The sequence below is a fragment of the Protopterus annectens genome, chromosome 11.part0, assembly GCF_019279795.1.
Source record: "Protopterus annectens isolate FY-2018-M chromosome 11.part0, PAN1.0, whole genome shotgun sequence".
Classification (NCBI taxonomy): Eukaryota; Metazoa; Chordata; order Ceratodontiformes; family Protopteridae; genus Protopterus; species Protopterus annectens.
In genome coordinates, this window is record NC_056745.1 from 1522040751 (window position 1) to 1522068134 (window position 27384).

Sequence of the window (27384 nt, forward strand, 5' to 3'; positions counted from 1 at the left end):
GTAAGTTTTTCCGGAACAAAATTGTGGTCCCAAGTTGGTGTTGGCACTCTCCTGGGAGGCCTAATGTTTTTGGCCCCTCTGAGATACTGCCTTAGAAGTGGATGTGAAAATAAAGGAAGATCCATGTTGTAATGAGCTGAAATAGCTGAGGCGTGGATTTTAATAGATGAAAAAGAAAGCCCTTTGTGTAACATCTCAGTTAAATATTGTAGAATCTGAGGTATGTCCGGCTGAAGGGTATTTTGGCCTTTAGCTTGGTTCCTGGCGCAAAACCTTTTCCATTTTTCTGAGTAGGCTTTCCTGGTGCTGGGCCTCCTGGCCTCCAGAATAACATCCATAACAGCTTGTGAAAGAGGAGCTGGCTGGTCGCTTAGGTGATTTGCCATGCAGCCAAATTTAAGGTTTTGAGCTGGCTGTGTAGAATCTGACTGTCTTGCTGTGTGAGCAGATTTGTAATTTGTAGTAAAATCCATGGTGGGCCCTGGGCCGTATTCCTTAATAGTGGGTACCAGTACTGGCGTGGCCAGTCTGGGGCAATGAGAACCATTCGGGGTCTCTCTATCCTGGCTTTCAGCAGCTCCTTTGTGAGAAGGGGCAATGGAGGGAAAGCATATACTGTCAGCATTTTCCAACTGAATGAGAGTGCGTTCACTTTCCAAGCTTGATGGTGAAATGTCCTTGTGCAAAATTTTGTTAGCTGATAGTTTTGGGGGCTGGCAAACAGGTCTATGTCTGGGTGCCCCCATTTTTGAGTTATCATTGCAAATACTTGTGGATCCAGTTTCCACTCGTGGGGATCCATGATGTTTCTGCTTAGGTCGTCTGCCAATGTGTTCTTTTTTCCTGGCAGGAATTGAGCATGTAATTGAACTTGGTAAGCCAGTGCTGTGTTCCACAAGGTCATTGCTTGCCTGCATAGAGGGAAGGAGTGTGTACCCCCTTGTTTTTTTATGTACCACATTACTGTGGTGTTGTCTGTCCTTATTATAAGCTGTCCTGGATGTAAGAGGTCCTTGAAGGCTGTCAGGGCATTCTGTAAAGCTAGCATTTCTTTTTGATTGATGTGCAGATTCCTTTGATCTGCAGTCCATATGCCTTGAATGCACCGTCCTGCCATGTGTGCCCCCCAGGCATAGTCCGATGCATCTGTTGTCATAATTTGCCTGGCTGGGGGTAAGGTGAAAGGCTGACCCTTGACATGCCTGTGACCACCATAGAAACTCTTGTTGAAGGCAGGGAAAGAGAGGTATCATTGATTCCAAGCTGTGGCTGTGTTGAGTCCATACGCTTTTTAGGTACCATTGTAATTTCCTCATTCTGTTTTGCAAATGGTATTAGTAGTATGCAAGATGCCATGAAACCCAAGGCCTGCAGAATTTTTCTTGCAGGGAGTTGGGTCTTTTTTGCCATTGTTTTGAAGTATTGAGTTAGTTGTAGTTGTTTGTCTGGCGTCAGGTAAGCCATCTGGGCTGTTGTATTCAAGCTGGCACCCAGGAATGTCATATTTTGTGAGGGCACTAGTTTTGATTTATTTTCGTTTACTGTGTACCCTAGGCAACTTAGAAGGTGTTTTACAAAAGCCAGATGTTGTAAGAGAATGTCCTTGCTTTCTGCTTGAATGAGGCAATCATCCAGGTATGGGTATATTTGAATTCCTCTTTGTCTGCAGTATGCAATTACTGGTGCCAGGCATTTTGAGAAGACCCTGGGCGCAGTAGATAAGCCAAAGGGCAGTGCAGAGAATTGGTAATGGGTTGAACCTGCAATGAAGCGGAGGTATCTTCTGCAATTTTGTCTGATAGGGATATGCAGGTATGCCTCCTTGAGGTCCAATGTTACTAGCCAAGCTTTCTTGCCTAACATGGGAAGAAGCTGCTGTAGTGTTAGAATCTTGAATTTGGGTACTTGCAAGAAGGTGTTTAGAATTGAAAGGTCCAGAATGGGTCTCCAAGCATTGTCCTTTCTGGGGACTAGAAAGAGCCTTGAGTAAAATCCTTGGCCTTGCTCCTGTGTAGGTACCAGTTGAATGGCTCTCATGTCCATGAGAGCTGTAATTTGTTTTTGTGCCTCTGCCCATTGATTTTGTGGCAGGTTTGGCATTCCTTTTTTTCCTTGGCAAGGTATGGAAATGGAATCTGTATCCTTGTGAGATGATGTCTAGGACCCATTTGTCCTTTGTGACGATGCGCCAGTTGTCTGCAAAAAGTGCTAATTTTCCTCCCAAGGGAGCTGCCAAGAGAGTTTTGCTTGGCAGTTTGAGGTTTAAGTCATTGAGTTTGCCTTCTAGTAGTTTGGGACCCGTCTTCTCCTCCCTTCTGTGTTGCAGTGCCCCATTGGTGAGGCTTGTAAGGGATTTGTGCTTGGCCTCTGCCCCTTGGGCGCCTGTATTTACCCCTCTGTGGTCTGTCAGAAGCTGGAAAGGACCAATTTTTTGTTGGCCAATTTCTGCTGAAATGTGGGGGCTGTACCTGTAAGAAATCTTTGACCGTCTGCATGGATTTTGCCTTATCCTCCATTTTCTTTAAAACCTCTTCTGCTTTAACCCCAAGTAAGACATCCTGCTGTAAGGGTGCATCTAGTAACTTTGCTTTAACATGATCAGGCAGAGTCTGTTCCTTTAACCAAGCATGCCTACGTATAACAGACCCAGTAACAGCTGCTCTACAGGAAGCCTCCAAGGAATCAAATCCACATTGTAGAGTATGTTTGCCCACCTGTTCAGCTGCATGCAACAGATCCTGCATTTCCTTGAATTCAGACTGTTGAGGGTGCATGCTCATCTTTTTTTTTATTTGAGACATTAGGAATTGCTGGTATTTAAGCATGTGAAATTGACAATTTAGTGCTCTCATAGCCAGAGTAGCTGAGGTGTAAACCTTCTTCCCCCACCTATCTAGTGCTCTGGAGTCCCTTTCAGAGGGTACAGGATTTTTAGCCAAAGAAGCCTTAGCCCCTTTGGGACCCTTTGAGATTGTCTCTGGATCAGCAACAGGGCTTTTGTAAAGGAATTTGTGTGAATCAGGCACTCTATAGTATCTATCTGGTTTGGCTGGAGCAGGAGGCAGAGAATCTGGATTTAGACTAGATTCTAAATACACATCATCCACAATATCTAAAACTGGGGGGATAGCAAGTGGTCTGTGCTGGGAGAGTAAAAGCAACTCTTGGAGCCTTTTCTTTGAGTCAGAGTAGTCCTGGCCTTCCCAGTGGAAATGTTCCCTCATGGTATGTAAGGTTTCCCCAAAGGAATAGTCTTCAGGGGGAGAAGCTGAGGGAATGGAATCTTCAGCATCAGAATCTTCATAAGGGGGAAAAGAGTAATCCTGTTCCTCAGAGGAGCCTGAGGAAATAGACACTTGATCAGAGGAGGCATAATCCTCCTCTTGTCTAGGCCTTTTGTCGGGGGTTGGGAACCCCTGATTAAAGAAATCAAATCTTCAGCCATTTTAAGCATCTGTTTCTTAGGCATAGGGCCTTGACCTGGAGACTGAAGTGCAATCTTTTTTGGCTTTAGAGGAGTCTTAAGCTTAGCATAAGATTTTATGGTGAGAGTAGTCGGTCTGAAGACACCCTCAGAAACTGAAGGTGTTTCTAAAGCACCGGCTTCTCCTTCTGCAATGTCGTCGGTAGGGCCTAAAGAAAATGGCTGCGTCGGCCTAGAACTCTCTGCTAGAGAATCCGAAGCGGTCTGGGGTTCCAATTCTGCAGTAGCCAAGGGCTGCGTAGGCGCCTCACTGAAAACCGGAGGACCAGTGACCGGCCCAGCCGAGGCCTGAGAGTCTGGCTTGGATCTAGGCTGCCTGTCTGTACCTTTTCGTTTTTTATGCACGCCGGTAGTCGGTTGCTCCGACGGCATAGTGTAATTAAATTTTCTACCGAAGTAGTGTTGTGCGAAATCAAAGCGTCGCTTTATAGTTCGCTTATTGAACCTAGCACAAAACCGACAACCAGTGACGTCGTGGTCTGGGCCTAGGCAAGGTATACAATAAGAATGAAAGTCCTTATGAAGTATTTGCTTCCCACAAGAAATGCAATTGTTAACTTTTTCTGACATCGGACTGAGGCAAGAAAAGGTTCCCCAACGGGGTACTTAGCTTTGAAGACTTCGGACTGAAACTCGATTCGAAAATCTCAGGTGTCGGCCGACCGGCACTTGCGAACTGCTTCTGCTTCGGGCACCGTGCGGCAAGAAAGACTGAAGAAAATGGCATTGGATGCCTCTTGTATACCCCTGGTGCACGTCAGGGAAGAAGCGACAGCAACCGACGCCGGACCAAGACTTTGGAATTCGGGCCGACTGCGGGACCGCCTGACGGCAGGATAACCCAAGTGTGATGACTGCAGCAGGGTAACACGATGAACATCTGCCTGTGTATGTCCAAAGAATGCAGAATTTTTTTCACCCTTGTTCTGTCGATTTGGATAAAAGGTAGGTAAGTGAATGGTTTGGCTGAGGGCCACACTGGACACCACCTTAGGCATAAATGTAGGGTTTGTCCTCAGAGAAACCCTGTCTGGATGAAAAATGATGAAAGGTTCTACAGTCATGAGTGCTTGTAACTCCGAGACTCGCCTTGCAGAGGTTATTGCTAGGAGCAGAGCTGTTTTCCAGGATAAGAATTTTATATCTGCTGTTGATGCTGGCTCGAAAGGAGTCAGTGTGAGTTTTTCCAAAACATAATTGAGGTCCCAGACCGGAATTGTTGCTCTCATTGGAGGCCTAATGTTTTTGGCCCCTCTGAGGTACTGCCTTATTAAAGAATGAGAAAAGATAGGTGGTTCCGTATTGTAATGGGCTGAAATGGCAGAGGCATGAATCTTAACTGATGAGAAAGAAATGCCTTTGTTCAGCATCTCAGTTAGGTATTGTAAAATCTGAGGGATATTTGGTACACATGTGTCAATGCCTTGTTCCTGGTTCCAAGCACAGAATCTCTTCCATTTTTCTGCATAAGATTTTCTGGTACTGGGCCTCCTGGCCTCCAAAATAACATCCATAACAGCTTTTGAAAGAGGAGTGTTCTGAATGGCTACATTATCCGCCATGCTGCCAGATTTAAGGTCCTGAGTTGGCTGTGCAGGATCTGATTGTTTTGTTGGGTCAGCAAGTGAGAAGTCTGAGGCAATATCCATGCTGGACCTTGAGATAAGCTCTTTAGGATTGGGTACCAGTGCTGGCGTGGCCAGTCTGGTGCAATCAGTATCATTTTTGGTTTCTCTTGTCTGACCTTTAGGAGTACCCTGGGAAGGAGAGGCAGTGGAGGAAAGGCGCCTACTGTTAGATTTTTCAAGCTGAAGGATAGGGTGTCCACTTTCCATGCTTGCTTGTGATAAATCCTTGTGCAAAATCTCTGTAATTGGCAGTTGTGAGGGGAGGCAAATAGATCTATGTCCGGGCATCCCCATTTCCTTATTATCATTCTGAAGACTTGTGGATCCAGTTTCCATTTGTGGGGATCCATGAGGTTTCTGCTTAGTTCGTCTACCAGAGTATTTGTTTTTCCTGGCAGGAATTGTGCTTGCAGATGAACTTATAAAGCCAGTGCTGTGTCCCATAAGGTCATTGCTTGTCTGCAGAGGGGGTAGGAGTGTGTACCTCCCTGCTTGTTTATGTACCACATGACCGTAGTGTTGTCTGTCTTTATCAGTAACTGTCCTGGATGAAGCAGGTCCTTGAAAGCTGTCAGGGCATTTTGAACAGCTAGCATCTCTTTTTGATTGATGTGAAGATGCATCTGGTTTGCAGGCCATGTGCCCTGAATACATTTTCCTGCCATATGGGCCCCCCAGGCATAATCTGATGCATCCATTGCCAGTGTCTGTCTGGCTGTGGGTAAACTGAATGGCAGACCCTTGTTGTGGTGACAGGCTTCTGCCCACCATCGAAACTCCTGTTGCAGGCAGGGAATGAGTGCAACTACTGTCTCCAGGCTGTGGCAATGCGGAGTCCAAACACTTTTTAGATACCATTGTAGTTTCCTCATATGCAGTCTGGCATATGGAATTAGTAGAATGCAGGATGCCATGAGACCCAAGGCCTGCAGGATTTTCCTTGCAGATAAGTGGGTTTTTGCCGCCAATTTCTTGAAGTAAGTAGTCAGTTGCCTTTGTTTGTCTGGCGTGAGATAAGCCATCTGGGCAGTTGCATTTACGCTTGCACTCAGGAATATTATCTCTTGAGAGGGCACTAGTTTTGATTTCTTTTAGTTTACTGTGTACCCTAGGCCAATTAGTAATCTTTTTACAAATGCCAGATGCTTTAGAAGAATGTCTTTGTTCTCTGCTTGAATTAGGCAGTCGTCCAAGTAGGGATATATTTGAATTCCTTTTTGTCTGCAAAACGCAATTACTGGTGCCAGGCATTTTGTGAAGACCCTAGGCGCAGTAGAGAAGCCAAAGGGCAGTGCAGAGAATTGGTAATGCATTGAGCCAGCTATGAATCTGAGGTATCTTCTGTAAGATTGTCTGATTGGGACATGCAGGTATGCCTCTTTTAGGTCCAAAGTTACAAGCCAAGCCTTTTTGCCCAGCATGTGCAGTAGCTGCTGTAAAGTCAACATCTTGAATTTTGGAACTTCCAGAAACGTACTTAGTATAGACAGGTCCAGTATTGGTCTCCAGGTTTTGTCCTTTCTGGGTACTAGGAAAAGTCTGGAGTAAAATCCTTGCCCCTACTCTTGTTGTGGTACTTGCTGAATGGCCCTCATGTCCATGAGGGCTGTAATTTGTTTTTGTGCCTCTGCCCATTGATTGTGTGGCAGGTCTGGCATGCCCTTTGACCTTGGTAGAGTGTGAAAATGGAACCTGTAACCTTGGGACACTATGTTCAGGACCCATTTGTCTTGGGTAACCATTTGCCAATTTGATGAAAAAAGTGCTAGTTTTCCCCCTAAGGGGGCTGCCAAAAGAAAAATGCTTGGATCTGGTACAGGAAAGTCATTGGGACTGTTTCCTGTAAGGCTGTGATTTGTCTTCTCCACTTTTGAAGGTTGGAGCACCCCGTTGTTTAGGCCTGTATGAGCCTTGGGGCTGAGATCTGCCTCAGGGATGCCTGTATCTGCCTCTTTGTGGTCTGTCTGACACTGGAAAGGATCAATTTTTAGAAGGCCAGTTCCTGCTAAACCTGGGTGGCTGTACCTGTAAGAAATCCCTGACTGTCTGCATGGATTTTGCTTTATTCTCCATTTTTTTTCAACACCTCTTCTGCTTTAGTACCAAACAAAGTATCATGCTGTAATGGTGCAACTAACAATTTTGCTTTAACATGATCAGGCAGATTCTGTTCCTTTAACCAAGCATGCCTTCTAATAACAGAACCTGTAACAGCGGCCCTGCAAGAGGCCTCCAGTGAATCATAACCACATTGCAAAGTATGCTTTCCCACTTGTTCAGCTGCATGCAATAAATCCTGCAATTCCTTGTTCTCTGAACATTCAGTATTTGTCAACAATTTCTGTTTAAGCAGTGACATTAAATATTGCTGATATTTAAGCACATGAAACTGACAATTTAAAGCCCTTACAGCCAGGGTAGCAGAAGTGTAAACTTTTTTCCCCCCATCGGTCTAGAGCCCTAGAATCCCTATCAGAGGGGACAGGGTTTTTTGCAGTGGAAGCTTTAACCCCTTTGGGACCCTGAGATATAGTTTCTGGGTCAGCTGCGGGGTTTTTATACGGGAATTTATGAGAATCCGGGACCCGGTAGTATCTGTCTGGCTTAGCAGGTGCAGGGGGTAAAGAGTCAGCAGACAGACTGGACTCTGAAAATACATCATCTACAATGTCTAGAACAGGTGGAATAGCAAGGGGTCTGTGCTGAGGAAGTAGCAGAAAGTCTCTGAGCCTTTTCTTAGATTCAGAATAATCTTGGCTCTCCCAGTGGAAATGCTCCCTCATGGTATGTAGGGTTTCCCCAAAAGAATAATCCTCAGGAGGAGAAGCTGAAGGAATGGATTCTTCAGCATCAAATCCTCATAGGGAAGCATGGAGTAATCCTGTTCAGAAGAGGAATCGGAGGAAATTGAAACCTGATCAGAAGAATCATACTCGGTCTCTTGCCTAGGCCTCTTATCAGGAGGGGGATGAGAGCCCCTGATCAAAGTAATTAGGTCTTCGGCCATTTTGAGCATCTGTTTTTAAGCATGGATGTCTGAGTAGGAGAACGTTGTACTTGTTTCTTAGTCTTTAGAGCTGCTTTAGTCTTTGAAGCTGAAGATGGCTTAATATATAGGTGTGTAGGTCTGAAGACACCCTCAGAAGCCGATGCCTGCTCAGCGGCTCCGGACCCATCTGAGGGAATGATTTCAGTGTGTCCAATACCTTGAGTATCCAGAGGCCCCGTCGGCTACACGTGGGAGTTGGAAGCGGCCTGTGGCTCTGAGGTAGTGGGCCAGGGCTGCGCCTCACTGAGAACCGGCGAACAGGCGACTGGCCTAGCAGAGGCCTCGTCATTGGTTTTTGACCTATCCTTATCCTTGTCCTTGCGTTTTTTGTAAACTCTGGTTGTCGGCTGGTCCGACGGCATTATATAATTAAATCTCCGGCCAAAGTAATGAAATGCAAAATCAAACCGACGCTTAATAGTGCGTTGGTTAAATCTAGCACAAAACCGATAGCTAGCAACGTTGTGATCAGGGCCTAGGCAAGGAATACAGTAAGAGTGAAAATCCTTATGAGGTATTTGCTTCCCACAAGAAATACAATTGTTAACTTTTTCTGACATCGGTCTGGAGCAGGAAAAAAAGTTTCCCCAACGGGGTACTTAGCTTTAATGAATACTTCGGTTCTGAAATTCGGATTTGAAAATTTCAGCCGACCGGCACTTGCGAACTGCTTTTGCTTCGGGCACCGCACGGCAAGAAAGACTGAAGAAAATGGCGTCAGCTGCATCTTTTATACCCCTGGCGCACTGACGTCAGGGAAAGGCGACAGCAACCAACACCGGACCTAGACTTTGGAATTCTGGCTGACTGAGGGTAGCCTGCCAGCAGGATAACCCAAGAGTAATGACTGCAACAGTGAAATACGATGAACATCCGACCCTTGGTTCTGACTCAGCCTTATAAAAAAGCTTGAGGTCTTCCACTAGCTCGTAGCTGTAAGTATCTCAACATGCCTTAGGAAAGCTCCCCAGATCTTGTTCGCCGATGATAACAATAGGTACCAATAAAGCTATCAAAATATTTAGAAGCGAAAATGTACAGACTACAAATAGTTCAGGCACAAAAACCGACAGCGAGGTACGTCGTGGTCAGGGCCTAGGCAAGGAATACAGTACAAATTAAAATCTTTACGATGTATTTGCTTTCCACAAGAAATACAATTACTGACTTTTACTGACATTGGTTTAGAGCAAGAAAAAGTTTCCCCAATGGGGTACTTAGCTTTAGGTGAAGATTTCGGTTCTGAAACTCGAAAATTAAAATTTCAGGAGTCGGCCGACCAGCACTTGCGAACTGCTTTTGCTTCAGGCACCACACGGCAAGAAAGACTGATGTAATGGCATCGGCTGCATGCTTTATACCCGTGACTACCTGACGTCACAGAAGATGAGACAGCAACTGACGCAGGACCCAAGACTTTGATAATCAGGCCGACTGAGGGCTACTGCAAGCAGATAGCCCAAATGTGATGACTGCAACAGTGAAACACGAAGAACATCTTATAGAGCAATGAAGGTCAAAGAACATTTATTTCAAATTGTAACCGCTCTGTCCTCCAGGAGCCAAAGGTTGGGGAAAGGAGGGTGGGAAGTAAGGATGAAGGCGAGATGGGCAACATTTTTAACTGGTTGGGACAGCATCCCTAGTACTTCATTTCTTGGGTGGCTCATGGGAGAATAATCTTCAGAACAGTGGACTCAAAGGCCCTGTTCCTGGAGGTCAGATCCATTTTGTAATGAGTGATAAAGGTATGAAGCCTTGCCCATGTTGCTGCAGGACAAATGGTATCAATAAAGGAGGCAAAAATAGCAGCATATCTAACTTTCTCCCAATAGCCATTCTTTCCCCCATTTCAAAAGTTCTTGAAAAATGTATCCACCTACAACTCATGCCCCACCTCCTCAGCCCTGCTCAACATAGCTTCTGTCCTGGCCACAGTACTATAACTGCTCTCCTCTCCTTCTTAGACATTGTTAACCATGCCCATGACTCTGGAGAACAATGTCCTTCTCGACCTATCCAAGGCATTTGACAGTGTATCCCATAAACACCTTCTCAATCACCTTTCTAATCTCTAACTCTCTCTAGATTCACTTTCATGGTTCAAAAGTCATCTCTCTGACAGATCCCAAGCTGTGAAATGGCAAACTGGTACCTCTACCTTCCTACCTACCCCTACCAGAGTGCCCCAGGGTTCTATACTCGGACCAATGCTCTTTAATGTATCCATCAATGATTTTCACTCTGCAATTCCAAACACTCAAACAGTGCAATATGCAGACGACTCCACTTTAGTCTGCTCTGCCCTTAGCCTTCCTGAGCTCCAGACCAAAACCCAATTGGCCTTCTCAACTACAGATAACTGGATGCTTCAAAATCATCTCTCCCTTAATGCCAATAAATCCAAAATCATTCTTTTCTCCCCCACAAAAGCCCTCCTTCTTGACAAGCAATCTTTCAAGATCACCAGCCATACCCACTCCTCTACAGAAGTTGTTCCTTTTGCCAAACTTCTTGGGGTTACCATTGATGAACACCTGAAATTCAATACACATGTTCAACTAAATATTAAAAAAAAAACATCAGAAGCTCGGTATGCTATATAGAAATGCTCAATTTCTCTCTACAGCTACAAGACAAACCCTCGCCTCCACCTATTTACTACCATCTTTATTGTATGGTGCTCCACTTCTAACCAACCTCTCAGCTTCCATCGCCTCAAAACTAGAAATCTGCTACAACAAAATCGCCAAATTTGCTACTAAATTTACTCATTCCAGCCACCATTGCACCTCTCTCCTCAGTCTTAAGTGGCTAGAGCTTCCTAATCATCATGACTACCTTCAACTTACTACAGCCCACAAACTAATCTTTAAACCCACTGCATGCCCTGCTCTAACTAATATCTTGTCTTTCTACACACCGCCTAAGATCAGCCCATCAAAATTTACTTTCAGTACACAAACCTAAACGACCCCCTGGCCAGTCTCTCCTATATTATTTGATAGCAAAAAAATGGAAATTTCTCCCTCCCCTGCTAAGACTCACTACAAACTCTGAATACTTCAAATCCCTACTCCATTCCCACCTCTTCCAAAACTGGAAATGTAATTGTATTCTTCCTACCTAAATTCCACTAATGTCAGCTAGACATGATCTCCTTCAAGCACCTCTACAGCCTGCTGTTTCCACAGCTCCCCACCCTCAGCTTCTATCATATAACAAATTTCTCCCCTGTATACACTCTGTGTAAATACTGTATATAGGTTCCCATCCCTACTCCCTGTAAATGGCTCTTTGACCGTGAACGTAAAATGAATCTTCCTCTAGTTCTTTTCCTCTGCCTGTTTTTTTTTTATTCTTTGCACCTCCTCATTCCACTTCTTCTTATTTGATTATTATTTTATGTATTTCTTGTGTTTTTTTTTTTTTTTTGCATTATTCTATGCAAATTGTACAAATGTATAATTCCATGCTTGCTTGTTTTAATTGGTTAATTTGTGCAATTGTTATTAATATGGAGCTTTTCTCCCTGGGCCTCCACTGACAACGGGCTCTTTGAGCCCAGTGAACCTCCCCGGTTATCAAACTGTAAATAAATAAATAAATTGGTAGTCTCGCCCGAAAAGTAGAAGAGGTCGCTATGGCTCTTGTAGAATGACCTTTTAATTTTTCGGGGAGATCTTTGTTTTGAGATTTGTAAGTAAAAGTAATACAATCTGATAACCATTTTGAAAGTGTGACTTTTGATACAGCAGCACATTTATTGTAGTCTGAAAATTATACAAATAATTGATCAGATTTTCTGAAGTCCTTTGTCCTATGTAAGAAGCATAATTGCATATGTACATCTAGTTGGTGTAGCATATATTCTGTCTTGTTTCCATAACTGGGGAAAAAATGTTCAGTTGATGGATTGGGTCAAACTAGATTCTGAGCATACTTTGGGTAGAAAGGATGGGTTTGTTCATAGGGATAATCTGTCTTTGTGGAAAAGCATTTAGGGGGGCTTTACTGACAATGCTTGTAGGGCTGAAACTCTTCTAGCAGAAGTGATGGCTATCAAAAGGATAGTCTTCCAAGTTACAAACTTTAGATCACAGGATGATGCAGGTTCAAAGGGGGGGAAGAATTAGATGGGATAAGACAAAGTTTAGGTCCCATGGTGCTGGAGGGGCTTTAATGGGTGGTCTTAATAAAAAAGTGCCCTTAAGAAAAGCCTTGCAAAGTCTGTGGGACATCACATTTAGCCCCAATTCACCTATGTGGAAAGTAGATATCACTGCTAACTGAATTCTAACAGTAGCTGCAGCTGCACCCTCATTAAATAGCTTTGCCAAGAATTCAAGAATGAAAGCTATAGGGGGAAAGAAGGGATCAATGCAGTTATTCAAGGCCCAAGAAGAAAATCTCTTCCATTTGCTGGTATATAACTTCCTCGTTGAAGCCTTATGAGATCAGATCAAGATAAGTTTCATTAAGGGAGAAAGGTTATGGAGCCTGGCTATGTTTGGAATCGGGGCAGCCAAACTGTCAATTTGGGGGTTTGAAGGGGGGGGGCATCCCTGATGCAAGAGTCACAGAAGGTCTGGAACTGGGCCCAGAATCCACGGCTCCTCCTGGAGATGAGGCCAAAGGAAGGGGAACCAGATTTGATGAGGCCAGTAGGGGGCGACGAGTATCAAATTCCTTCCCAAGGAACCGGGTTTCTGAGGAACTTTGGGTGTCAACAGAAAGGGAGGAAAGGCACACAGGAGACCCGAGGGCCAACCATGTACAAATGCATCCCTTGGCGACTCCCCCGGAGGTGGGATAAGGGCAAGATAGCTGCTGCGTTTGACATTCATGGACGTGGCAAAAAGGTCGCAGTAAGGCTGGCCCCACTTGCGGAAAATAATTTCTGCTACTTCTTGTTTTAGGGACCACTCTTGAGGCATCAGAATCGCTCTGCTGAGTTTGTCTGCTATCACGTTGGATTTCCCCGGGATGTGCATTGCTATCAGAAAGCGTTAGGATGAGGTCGCCCACTGCCATAGTCTCAAGGCCTCCCAACAAAGGGATTCCTCCTTGTTTATTTATGTACCACACAACTCACATTGTCTGTTTGTATTGCAGATAGATATATAATAGTTCCTAGCAGAAGAAAGTCTTGGAATGCTTACAATGCTAGAAGCACCGCCCTCATCTCTAGGACACTGATGTGCAAATAGGCCTTGTGATCCTGCCAAGCACCTTGGACTGTCTTTCCCAGATAATGACCCCCCCCAAGCACCCTACCTGGGAAGCATTTGTGTCACTGTGGATAAAGTTGTGGAAGAACAAAGGGTTGCTCTAACGTCACATGAGTAGTGTGAAGCCACCAACGAAAGTCTTTCTTGCAGAATTCCATTATAACTGGTGGGACATGGGTAGGTCTGGCATGGACCACGGAGTGAATAGTAGCCACTGCAGGATTCTCATATGCAAACGTACTAATGGAATCAAGTTTATTGCTGCTGCCGTGGTTCCCAAGATTTTCAGGACTGTTCCTGCTTGTACTTTTTTCTTGGAAAGTAGGATGCTGGCTTGATGTCGTAGGACTTGAACTCTTTCAGGGGGATGTTTTGCCATCATTTTTGTTGTATCTAGGTCTGTTCCTATAAAAACAATATGTTGAGATGGCAACAAGGCAGATTTTACGTAATTTATTGTGATTCCTATAATTTATTGTGATTCCCAGGTGAAAGCACAGCTGTAAGGTGGTGCCTCTTGCTTTTATTAGTAGATGCTCAGTGGTGGCGGTCAGGAGCCAGTCATCTAGGTACGGAAACACTCGAAATCCTAGCCGTCTCAAGTGAGCCGTGACCACTGCCATACATTTGGTGAACACTCTGGGGGCTGTAGTGAGACCAAAGGGCAGGGCTCGAAACTGGTAGTGACTGGATCCCAGCCAAAAGTCCAAATGAATCCTGGATCGCCTGTCCATTCTTATGTGGTAGTACGCATCCTGGAGGTCTATAGAGCACATTCAATTCTCTTGTTCCAGAAAAGGGAGTACTGACTGCAATGTTACCATCCGGAACTTTGACTTTCTTATCAATTTGCTTAATTTGCTGAGATCCAGGATGGGTCTCCAGTCCCCTGTTTTCTTTGGAACTAAAACCTTAAGTAAGTTCTGGATCCTATTTGGTCTGCGGGGACTGTTTGAATGACTATTTTGTCTAGCAGCTTTTGTATTTCTAGAGTTGCCTGTTCCCTTTGACTGGGTGGAATATCCGGGATTTTTTTTTGTTTGGGACAGGAAAAGAAAAAGGTATGCAGTAGCTTCTGGATACGATGCTTTGTACCCCACTTGTGTTTTGTTATTTTTTGTCAGGCTTCTGTGTATAAAGATTAGAGACCCCCGACTGCCTCCAGAGGTGGACAGATGGGCCTCCTTTCAGGAGGGCTGAAAGGGCTTACCATGGAATAATTCCCTGTCTCCCTGATTTTGCGGACCCCCCACTGCTGCACGGTTGGCATCTTCCTGCTTTCTCCTCTGCCCCTGGGGGAAGAATCACCACGTGTGTCCTGAAAAGCTCTCTGGGACTTTTGAAACCACATTTTTCCTCCCTTTTGACCTTTTGGGTAAGGTCTAGACAGTAGGGAAAAATGGACTCCTGTGGCAGAGAGAGTTTTTCCTTCTTGTTCAGACCCGGTTAGTGTGTCTTTGACTTCTGGCTCGAACAAGGATGAGCCATCGAAAGGGGCATTAACAAAGAAATATTTAAAGGGCTCCGCAACATCACACAAGCGCATCCAGAAATGTGTCCTTAGGGAAATTCCTGAACCCGCTGCCCTATGCACTTCACCTGCTGCATAAGAAATGAGCCTCATGGAGGAGTTGACCACTGAGTTTAAGGTGGAGTGCTGAGAGGAAACCTTTTCGGATACCCCTTTCAGCTACTGAACCTTGGAGAGTATCTTATAGCTCCTTAAGGAGATCTCTCTGAAGTCTGGTAAAGTGGGTGAGATAATTCACCAATGAGTGCAAAAGTCGCTGAAGAAAAGGTGTCCTTTCCGTATCTGTCCATCGTATCAGATTCCTTGTTTGGCGGATGGGCAGACAAGGACGTCGCTGAAAGTTCCTTTTTGGTGGCTACCACCACCACCATAGCATCTACTGGGACACCTTTCATAAGAAAACTCTTATCTGTAAGGGATGTTATGAATTTGTTTGGCCTCCAGGGAACAGGCAACACTGAGTCTGGAGACTCCCATGCCTTTGGACAAACTAAGTCCATCAGTTTGTCGAAAGGCGGAGACACCCAAGCGGTGGAAGGGTGAGACCCAAAAGCCTTCAGGAATACAGACTCCTCCTCAGAAGGGTTGATGGACTTTCGGCCACCTCTCTGTTTAAGAATCTCCAGGATGTCTGTAAAGGAGACAAATTCGGAGGGTGACCTTTCAGCCACCTCCCTGTTTAAGAATCTCCAGATGTCTGCGATGGAGACAAATTCAGAGTGTGACCGTGGTGAACCTTCTGAATTATCAAGGTCTGTATCAGATGTGATGGACTCCTCTTGGGAGTCTAAATGCTTCTTCTTGCAAAGTCTCTTATGCAGGACCTCTTCAGAAGGGTATTCTGAAGAGATTTTGGAAGAGGGGGTTCACCTAATGGGGCATCCTGAGGCCTAGGGTCTCCACATGTCTGTGGATGAAGTGGTGCCGAGGCAGACACCGGTGCCTTTGGGGAAGAATGTCTGGACCTGAGAGTGGACCTGTCTGCGGAGATAGCACTCCCCTCAGCACCTCAAAAGACCCCCCCCATCCCTGATCAGAGGAAACTTCCAGCTCCAAAGAACCAGAAGGCATCCACGGAACCAAGGAGGTTGGCTCCAAGGCCGATGTAGGAGCCAAGCTCACCCATGCCGAAGCCCCAACAGGCAAGTTTGGATCAGACAACTGTCCGATCCAGCTCTCCTCCCCAGACCTGACTGGACAGTGTCAGCCCCTAGACTAGAGTTCAGACAGAACAGAGGATGTCAGAGCAGTAGCCGGGCCCGAAGATCATGGGGTAGGTCTCGGCTCCGACGGTTCCACTACAATCAGTTCGAGACATTCCAGCTCCAAGGTTCCTAATCAGATTGGAGGAGGAATCAATGGTGAAAGGGTAGTCTTGGTCAGTTCCGAATCCCTCTGGCTTGGAGCCAACAACAGTTTGGCAAGTACTGGTGTTCTTAATAGCTTCCACACCACACAACCAACATCATCATCAGAGAGGCTCCTGGAGGATCAAGAGGATGGAGCAGGAGCTGTAGCAGACTGTAGCAAAGGAGATCTCAAAGTGGGAAAAACTGGCTCCAATTCCGGGGACTGGCTCCGCAAATGAAACTCCATCGGCGCCGACACAGAACTGAGGTAGTAGGTTTTTCGGGCCCAACCGTCTTTGAGTCCAGAGATGACACTTTAGATAACTTTTTAAATGGCGCCAATTGAGCACTGGAAGAGGATGACCTTTTTCCCAACTTTTCGGATTTTGAAGAAGGGTATTTGGCCAATTTTGAAGTACCCTGACCTTCAACTGCTTCAACGAACTTCTCAAAATAAGCTTGTTTTTCTCTCAAGCAGAACCCTATGGCTGAATGAGTGACAGATGGCACAGGACACCTGTAAGTGAACTGCTCCAAGGCAGTATACACAAACAGTGTGACCATCAGTGAGCAACATTTTTTGATTACACTTCCCACATTTCTTAAACCCACAGGGTTTAGTTTCCTCAGGATCATTAGACATTGTAGTTGTAAATAACAACAACAACAAAACAACAACAGTAGCAATAAAGTACAGTTTTGTACCTACCATAAATGTAGATGTTCGAGTGTTCACCCTGCTGCAGTCATCACACTTGGGTTATCCTGTCGTCAGGCGGTCCTGCAGTCGGCCGGATTTCCAAAGTCTTGGTCCAACGTCGGTTGCTATCGCCTCATCCCTGATGTCAGTGCGCCAGGGGTACATATATTGCAACCGATGCCATTTTCTTCAGTTTTTCTTGCCCCAGATGTCAGGTGCCCCCCAAAAGGGTGATCCAAATCAGTACCAAAAAGTGAGAACACTGTACAGACACAAAAACCCTTCAGCTATAAGCAAATACATTAGTAAGGCATAGCATAGGTTTAGCCAGTAGATCAGAGGGGTTGGAGGGAGGGTAACCTGGACTGCAGCAGGGTGAACACTCGAACATCTACATTTATGGTAGGTACAAAGCTGTACTATGTTCATCGTGTTACCCTGCTGCAGTCATCACACTTGGGTTGAGTCCCAAAGCTAAGGTAGGGTGGAGGCATTATAGAGGGTTAGAGGAGGCAATGAATCCTTGCAGAACTGCAGTGGCAAAGCCTGCCCTGGACTTACAATAAAGAGGTAAGTGATAGTGTTTGGTGAAGGTGCGTACAGAACACCAAGTTGCAGCTTCTAAAATTTCCTTGGTAGGAACCCCCCTGAGAAAGGCTGTAGAGGTAGCTGTTGCCCTGGTAGAGTGGGATCTAATGGTAGGAGGAACTGGTTTCCCATGATGGGTATAGCAGAATCGTATGCAATGGCCTATCCATTTAGAAATGGTTTGCTTGGAAATGGCCCTCCCTTGAGAAGCTGTAGCATAGGAAACAAAGAGCTGGTCAGTTTTTCTGAAAGCTTTAGTTTTATCCAAGTAATATCGAAGCTGCCTGTGAATGTCCAAGGAATGTAGGAGTCTCTCGCCTTTGTTCTGTGGATTGGGGAAGAAAGTGGGTAGATGGATGGTTTGATTTAAAGCTACGCTGGAAACCACCTTAGGCATGAAGGAAGGATTGGTTCGTAGAGAAACTCTGTCCGGATGAAAAATTAGGAAAGGTTCCACTGTCATAAGTGCCTGTAATTCTGAAACTCTCCTAGCAGAAGTTATTGCCAGGAGCAGGGCAGTCTTCCAAGATAGGAACTGAAGGTCTGCAGAAAAAGCTGGTTCAAAGGGAGGTAATGTTAGTTTTTCCAGAACAAAGTTGAGGTCCCATGTAGGTGTAAGAGCTCTTCTAGGTGGTCTAATGTTTTTTGCCCCTCTGAGGAACTGCCTTAAGAGTGGATTTGAAAATAAAGGTGGATTCGTGTCGTAGTGAGCTGAAATAGCTGAAGCATGGATTTTAAATGAGGAGAAGGAAAGTCCTTTATGCAACATCTCAGCTAAATACTGCTGAATGTGAGGCATATGAGGCTGAGTTGTATCTAGGCCTTTAGCTTGGTTCCAAGCCTGGTGCTTGGCCTCCTGGCTTCTAGAATAACATCCAGTACTGCTTGTGAAAGAGGGGCTGGTTGGCTGCTTAATTGATTTGCTATGCAGCCAGGTTTAAGGTTTTGATCTGGCTGTGTAGAATCTGCTTGTCTTGCTGTGTGAGCAAATGAGGTATTTGAGGCAATATCCATGGTGGACTGTGAGCCATATTCTTCAATAGTGGGTACCAGTGCTGGCGTGGCCAGTCTGGGGCTATGAGAATCATTCGAGGTTTCTCCTTTCTGACCTTCAAAAGAACCTTTGTGAGAAGAGGTAATGGAGGAAAGGCATATGCTGTCAGGTTTTTCCAACTGAAGGAGAGAGCGTCCACTTTCCAAACCTGATGGTGGAATGTCCTTGTACAAAATTTTGTCAGCTGGTAGTTTTGAGGACTGGCAAACAGGTCTATATTTGGTAGGCCCCATCTTTGAGTTATCATTGCAAATATTTGTGTGTCTAGCTTCCACTCGTGGGGATCTTTGATGTTTCTACTTAGGTCGTCTGCCAATGTGTTTTTCTGTCCTGGCAGGAAGTGAGCTTGTAACTGGATTTGGTAGGTCAGAGCTGTGTTCCATAAGATTATTGCTTGCCTGCAAAGAGGGAAGGAATGTGTGCCCCCTTGTTTGTTTATGTACCACATTACTGTGGTGTTGTCCGTCTTTATTGCCAGTTGTCCAGGTTGTAGTAGATCCTTGAAAGCTGTCAGAGCTTTCTGTACAGCTAGCATCTCTTTTTGGTTTATGTGCAGTTTTCTTTGTTCTGCAGTCCATCGGACTTGAATGCATTGCCCTGCCATGTGAGCCCCCCAGGCATAGTCTGAAGCATATCAGTGTCCAAGCTGTGGCTGTGTTGAGACCATACGCTTTTTAGGTACCATTGTAATTTCCTCATATGCAGTTTTGCAAATGGTATTATCAGAATGCAAGATGCCATGAAGCCCAAAGCCTGCAGAATTTTTCTTGCAGTTAATTGGGTCTTTGTTACCATTGTCTTGAAATATTGAGTCAGTTGTAATTGCTTGTCTGGTGTAAGATAAGCCTTCTGGGCCGTTGTGTCCAAGCTGGCACCCAGGAATGTCATTTTTTGTGAGGGTACTAGTTTTGACTTCTTTTCGTTTACTGTGTACCCCAGACAATTTAGCAGATGCTTCACAAAAGTCAGATGTTGTATGAGAATGTCTTTTCTTTCTGCTTGGATGAGGCAGTCGTCCAGGTATGGATATATTTGAATTCCTCTTTGTCTGCAGTATGCAATTACTGGTGCCGGGCATTTTGTGAATACTCTGGGCGCAGTAGATAAGCCAAAGGGCAATGCAGAGAATTGATAATGGGTTGAACCTGCAATGAAACGGAGGTATCTTCTGCAACTTTGTCTGATAGGGACATGCAGGTATGCCTCCTTGAGGTCCAACGTTACCAGCCATGCTTCCTTGCCCAACATGGGAAGTAGCTGCTGTAGTGTTAGCATCTTGAATTTGGGAACTTGTAAGTGTTTTGAATTGAAAGGTCCAGAATTGGTCTCCAAGCATTTTCTTTCCTGGGTACTAGCAATAGTCTTGAGTAAAATCCTTGGCCTTGCTCTTGAGTTGGCACCCTCTGAATGGCTCTCATGGCCATGAGAGCTGTAATTTGTTTTTGAGCCTCTGCCCTTTGATTTTGTGGCAGGTTTGGCATTCCTCTTTTTATTGGCAAGGTGTGAAAGTGGAATCTGTATCCTCGTAAAATTATGTCTAGGACCCATTTGTCCTTTGTGACCATGTGCCAGTTGTCTACAAATAATGCTAGTTTTCCCCCCAGGGGGGCTGACAAGAGAGCTTTGTTTGGCCATTTGAGGTGCAAGTCATTGAGTTTGCCTTCTGGTGGCTTGAGACCTGTCTTCTCCTCCCCTCTGGGTTGGAGTGGTCCATTGGCGAGGTTTATACTGAGCTTGTGGTTGTCCTCTGCCCCTTGGGTGCCTGTATTTACCCCTCTGAGGCCTGTCAGTGGCTGGAAAGGACCAATTTCTGGTTGGCCAGTTTCTGCTGAAGCGAGGGGGTTGTACCTGTAGGAAATCTTTGACTGTCTGCATTGATTTTGCCTTATCTTCCATTTTCTTTAAAACTTCTTCTGCTTTAACACCAAACAGAACATCCTGCTGCAAGGGAGCATCTAGTAGTTTTGCTTTAACATGTTCAGGCAGACTTTGTTCCTTTAACCAGGCATGCCTACGTATAACTGAACCAGTGACCGCTGCTCTGCAGGAGGCCTCCAAAGAATCAAACCCACATTGTAAGGTATGTTTGCCCACCTGCTCGGTGGCGTGCAACAAATCCTGTACTTCTTTCAATTCAGATTGTTGAGGAAGGGTTGTTATCTTTTGTTTTAACTGAGAGATCAGAAATTGCTGATACTTAAGCATATGAAATTGACAGTTTAGAGCTCTCATAGCTAAAGTGGCTGAGGTGTAAACCTTTTTCCCCCATCTGTCTAGTGCTCTTAAATCCCTTTCAGAAGGTACTGGATTTTTAGCCATGGAAGCCTTAGCCCCCTTGGGACCCTGGGAGATGGTCTCTGGGTTAGCTACTGGGCTTTTGTAAAGGAATTTATGGGAATCAGGTACTCTGTAGTATCTGTCAGGCTTGGCAGGAGGCAGAGAGTCAGGGATGAAACGGGATTCTAAGTAAACATCATCCACAATGTCCAAAACAGGAGGGATGGCTAGAGGTCTGTGTTGGGGGAGTAAAAGAAACTCTCTGAGCCTTTTCTTGGAATCAGAGTAATCCTGACCTTCCCAGTGAAAATGTTCCCTCATAGTGTGTAAAGTTTCCCCAAAAGAGTAATCTTCTGGAGGGGAAGCTGAGGGAATAGAGTCCTCAGCATCAGAATCTTCATAAGGAGAGAAGGAATAGTCTTGGTCTTCAGAGGAATCCGAAGAAATAGACAGTTGTTCAGAGGAAGCAGATTCTTCCTCTTGTCTAGGCCTTTTGTCAGGAGGAGGCTGGGAACCCCTGATAAGAGAAATCAGATCTTCAGCCATCTTGAGCATCTGTTTCTTAGGCATAGGGCCTTGAACAGGAGACTGAAGTGAAGCTTTTTTCGATTTGGAAGGAGTCTTCGGTTTAGAAAACGTTTTGACTGTAAGAGTCGTCGGTCTGAAAACGCCTTCAGAAAGTACCAGTGTCCTTGGGAGGTAAGTCGTCGGTAGGGCCTGAAGTAAAAGGCTGCGTCGGCCTAGTACATTCCGTCAAAATATCCGTAGCGGTCTCGGGTTCCGCAACTGCGGTAGTCAGAGGCTGCGTCGGAGCCTCACTGATAACCGGAGAACCGGAGCCCGGATCAACCGAGGCCTCGGAATCGGGCTTAGGCCTGGGCTGTCGATCCTTATCCCTGCGCTTTTTGTGCACGCCAGTAGTCGGTAGCTCCAACGGCATGTTATAATTAAATTTTCTGCCAAAAAAGTGTCGTGCGAAATCAAATAGTCTTTTAATAGTGTGTTTATTAAATCTAGCACAAAAACGACGAAGTGACGTCGTGATCAGGGCCTAGGCAGGGTATACAATAAGAATGAAAATCCTTATGAGGTATTTGCTTCCCACAAGAAATACAATTGTTAACTTTTCTGACATCGGTCTGAGGCAAGAAAAGTTTCCCCAACGGGGTACTTAGCTTTATAGAATACTTCGGTCTGAAACTCGAATTCAAAAATCTCAGGAGTCGGCCGACCGGCACTTGCGAACTGCTTCTGCTTCGGGCACCGCGCGGCAAGAAAGACTGAAGAAAATGGCGTTGGTTGCAATATATGTACCCCTGGCACACTGACGTCAGGGATGAAGTGACAGCAACCGACGTCGGACCAAGACTTTGGAAATCCGGCCGACTGCGGGACCGCCTGACGACAGGATAACCCAAGTGTGATGACTGCAGCAGGGTAACACGATGAACATCAGCTAGTTACGACACAAGAAATATATTTTTAAACTAACACTATATATATATATATATATATATATATACATACATGTATATATATATATATATATATATATACATACATGTATATATATATATATATATATATATATATATATATATATCTATATATATTACAAGAGAATAAATATATATATATTACAACAAGAGAATAAATGCTCATGGAAAAGCCTTATAAATTAAAAGAGAAAAAAGGCAGTTCTCTCAAACAAATCTGCCTAAAGTTAAAAAGGAAGGGAAGAAAAAAAGCCCTCTAATTTAAATGAGCTTGCATGGTAATTTAAGGGGAAGCAAGGGGAAACAACCTTGAGTTCACAAAGCTCTCTAACTTAAACGAGCCTGTTAATAAAGCAAAATGAAAGGAAGCCCTCAAACTAAAACGGGCTTAGAAATGCAAGTTTAAGTCAGGATAGGGAAGGGAAAAGGCCTAGAGAAGAAAACAACAGCCAAGAGCAAAAACCAACAGAAGTGAATGCACTAAAACTAGTTAAAAGTATCTACTAAACTCTAGACAAAGGTATTTACATTAACTGACAATTACCCAAAACAAGGAAAGAAAATTCCACTTAGCCAGAGCCAGTATGGAAGCACCCGATCTTGTTTAGTGGTAAACGAGATCTGGGGACCTTCCTAGGGCATGATGGGATGGGGTACAGCCACGAGCTAGTGGAAGACCTCAAGCTTTTGTATAAGGCCGAGTCGGAACTGAGTATCGGTTCCGAACCCAACCAGTTAAGAGTGAAGGCGAGATAGGACATCATCACATCTCATGTTCCAATGACTTTTTTTGCGTTGCTCTCTTTGTGCATCCTCTGCTTCTATATAACAAAAAATCTAATAAAATAAATAAATCAGCACACCAGGTTCCTGTATAAAGAAAGAGGAAGAAATGGGCTGCCACATGAATATTTACAAATGGTAACACATTAAAAAGAAAAGTGATACAGGGCTAAATTAAATTAATAGTATTTTAACAGCAATAAAGGAATTTGCATTTACGAGCACTGCTCAAAATTCGATAAAGTAGCACAGTAAACATTATTTTTACTGCACCATTACTATTGCAAACTTTCAGCAGTTTTTAAGTTGTTCATTTAAAAAAAACACAGTTGTAGTGTGCAAGAACTCACCATATTACTTGGTCTTCTAAAAGATAATCTGATACGGGTTTACATTGTTCTCACAAGTGCAATCCTCTTTGATCTAAGAGAACAATCTAGTGTTAGGGTGAAGATGCAAGTGCAATGTAATAGTACTCATTCCATGGAAACTATTTAAAACTGTGAACCTGAAAAGTACACCTATAGAGAGGTTACAAAGGCAGGACTGCCAAATTACCCCATGTACAAAGACTGAGAAAGGGCATAAATTACAAAGGATCTTCTTGAAGATAAACTGATATTGTGAACTACAAGAACACTAGTAACATCTTATTTTCACGGAAAGCATCTGTTCTGGGTTGGGAGGGGGGGCGGTGCCGGGTGCCAAAGATGAATAAACGCATGGAAGGGATTTACATTCAGACCAATATTCCTTAGGTTTACAAGTAAAGTAGTGTCAGTGGTGCAACAGGTAGTACACTCGCCTGTGCTGCAGAAGTCTGTGGGCTCTATTCCTGCACCAGGCAGATAGAGTGTTGACACTCCAGTGCAGTACAAGAGGAGGGTTGGGGGTGATGCTCTCCTGAGTGCAACATTCTCTGGATGGGACATTAAAATGAGGTCCTATATGCTTGAAAAGGTGGTAGCTCTAGTGGATGGAAAAGATACCATGGCACCTATCAAGAAGAACAGGGAGAAGTTTCCAGATGCCCTGACCATATTTCTCCTACTGGTATAAACATCACCTTAGGTCTCTGCTGAAAAGATGCTACTAGCCTAGTGGGACTAACCTGGTCAACAAAAAATGGATGGGATGAATAGAAGGGTAAATAAATAAATAAAATACTAGATTTGAAGTACAGGGACGACTGAGTAGCTCCTAAGCAGTATATGGTTAAGTGGCTTGCTCAGGGTCATGCAGTAGGCAAATGAGAGAAGAGGGAATCAAACCCTGTATCTCAGGAACAACTTACAGATTTAACCTTCTGTTGTACACTCTTTTTCTGGACTGAAGATCCAGATCACAGTGCTCAGTGACATACCTCTCTCAAGTGTACCTAATTATGAGTAGTATTCCTCATTTTGGGTCTTAAATTTTTCACATTCCTCTCACTTGTGCACTGAAAAGGTCTGCCACATATTCAGTGCTAGGAATTGTTTTAACTGACATGCATGACAAAATAGTAATGAATCATATTAATTTCTCAAAAAGGCCTCTTTGTGAGTATAAAGTAATACATTTTAACCATTCTTTGAGCTTCCTAGAAGTCATCAATAAGCTTTTAGTAAATACTCCAAGTTTTGCCCACATTTTCACATTATGAGAGTCTGTGTTCCTCATTTTGTAGACAGAAGCATAAGAATTATGCTCAGTGAATGACCATACAATGACAAATAGAGACAGACGTAAATATACACCAAAACAAATTCTAGCTGCAGCTGTTCCAAAAAAGGTACTACTCCTCCTTAGATTAACCAACATTTATCAGTGTGTTCATGGCAGAACCACAAGCAGTGGAGAATCAATTTTTAAAGTGCTAGTTTGGCTACTATTGAATGCCAGTACCCAAGTAAAATAAACAAAAAGAACATTAAAAAGTGGAGAGTCTACCTCTCCAGTGCTGTACTTCAGTAACCACTTAAATGCACTGGTCCATGGATCCCTTTCTGGCATGACTTGTGCCATAAGGCACACAACAATACAGTAAATGTAGTTACATAATGCAAATATGCAAAAATTGCACACACTGAAATGCAATTACTGAATATACATACAGATACGTAAAAGTTGTCATTGTAAAATACAGGAAATACAATCAAACATAAAAAGGGGAAGAGATAAGCAACAGGAAAAAGGGACTGTGGCAAGAGCTGGAGAGGTGATAAAAGTTATGGATGTGAGTAGCAGAAGTACAATTTAAAAAAAAAAGAGTAGTGGTGGGAAAATATGCTTTTACTTGTATATATTGCGACTTCCCCACTCTGGGACAGTAATCAAGGAGCCTGAATCCACACCATTGACACTAGAGAGGGACATTAACTTGGGAGTACAAATGGATACACTCAGTATTTCCAGATGCAGACCTCTGCATCAAGCACAATTTCCCTTAAGAGCACACAGGGAACACACTCAGCCTGGGGTCTGGATTTCTGTCTTCCTCCAGGTCCCCAGTAAGACTCCCCACTGGCACAGCAATAGGGTTAGGTCCTCAGCCGATTGCCCAAGCCAAGTTCTCCAGCACCCTCTCGAAAATCAGTGCTTTATGTCCCTGCTGCAAGCACACACACAGTGAGATTTAATTTGCACACACACACACACACACACACACACACACACACACACACACACACACACACACACACACACACGGGAAAGGCTGGCACAGATTTACTAGCTATGCTACCTTCTGTCCAGACTACAAGGCGGTCTCACTGCCCCAGTCAGTTACTATAAGGCTCTTAAAAGGTATCCAAATATAAGGAGTGAAGTTAATATTAATACAAATAGTAATGTTGACCAAACAGCAACCATTCAGGAATGGCCAGAGTTATCACCAAATAAATATGTGCAAATACTCTCAAAACTTAAATATTTTCTAAAAAGGTCCAGCCACAATAATAAAAGAACATGAAAATACTAAATATCTATTTACAGTAAACGCCAGAGTTTCGTGTCACAGGAAGTATTAAAAAGAACACCAATGGAAAGTACAGTTATAGAAAAACATTTAGCTAGTCTCACTATCTATTCCTGATCAACTAAACGAATTACTGTTCCTACTTACTGAACAAAAGCAAGGCAGGATGGTGAGTGGTCCTTGTTGTCAGATCCAAGACAGAATACAGAATGCTGCTGAGACGTCAGTCTCCTCAAATATTCAAACATGATTTCTGTACAGAATGGCATCACATACATCTGGTCATCTGACTGTTTCCCATCCTATCACCAACACTAAAAGCTGCCAGGATTTTAGCACCTATGTGCTACAATACACACAGACAGAGCATTGTTCAGATGCAATGCAGCTGCTGGAAGTCATAAAACCAAAAAAAATTTCACTCTTCCTATAGGAGCTACAACCTATTTTCTAGCACATACATTGCGTCTCTGGCTCTATTCAAAACTGTGGGATAACATCTTTATGGCTTAACCCATAAAATAATTTTACTTTCAAGAATAGTTTTCAAAGTCAGGTGGATTAACCTCTTCTCTCCCAGTATACACTGTTACATTGTATATTTAATTTGGTTACAAAAATATATGTATATTTCTTTTCCTTCCAGCAGGGTGTAGTGTTGATACATTTTAACACAAGCAAACCTCACAAATACATTTTCAGTACAAGCATCTGTAAAAATCAGTTTGATATACAAATGACATATAATTATTTACAAAATTACAGCTAGCTGTGTTGGCATATGTTACACAGCCACTGCTCCACTTCTCCTAGCATGCCTGGCAGTACACCTCCTATTGTCACATTTTATTTTATTTATTTTTATTTTACATTTGTTGACCGGGCTAGTCTAGCTGGATATATTTCCATTTTCAGTAGAGGCCCTGGGAGAAAAGCTCCAACATTAATAGTTAGATCATTACTTAAAATACAGCAACAAGGTTGGTAAACATAGTTGAAACATCGTAAATGAAAGTAGTTCAAATAAGTATACAAAAATCAGTAAAAATGATAAAAAAAAAAAATGATCAAAAAAGATATTTACACTAGTATAGAAATCATTAAGAATGGTGAGATGAATTCTATTACACAAAAAAGTGACAGTGTTATTATTTACTAGGTTGTACTAACAATAAGCAGGATGAATCTACGAAATTGCTTCATTGTGGTCAGCAGTTTAGTTCTTCATCATAGAAATTAAAGAAATATGTGTGAA

The 27384-nt window shown here is 43.8% G+C and overlaps 1 protein-coding gene across 1 annotated transcript in view; it reads right to left on the minus strand.

Moving 5' to 3' along the window:
• The window catches only part of LOC122815102 (protection of telomeres protein 1-like), a 1603082-nt gene that overhangs the window by 1133329 nt on the left and 442369 nt on the right, over window positions 1–27384 (minus strand). The gene's annotated exons all lie outside the window — the stretch shown is intronic.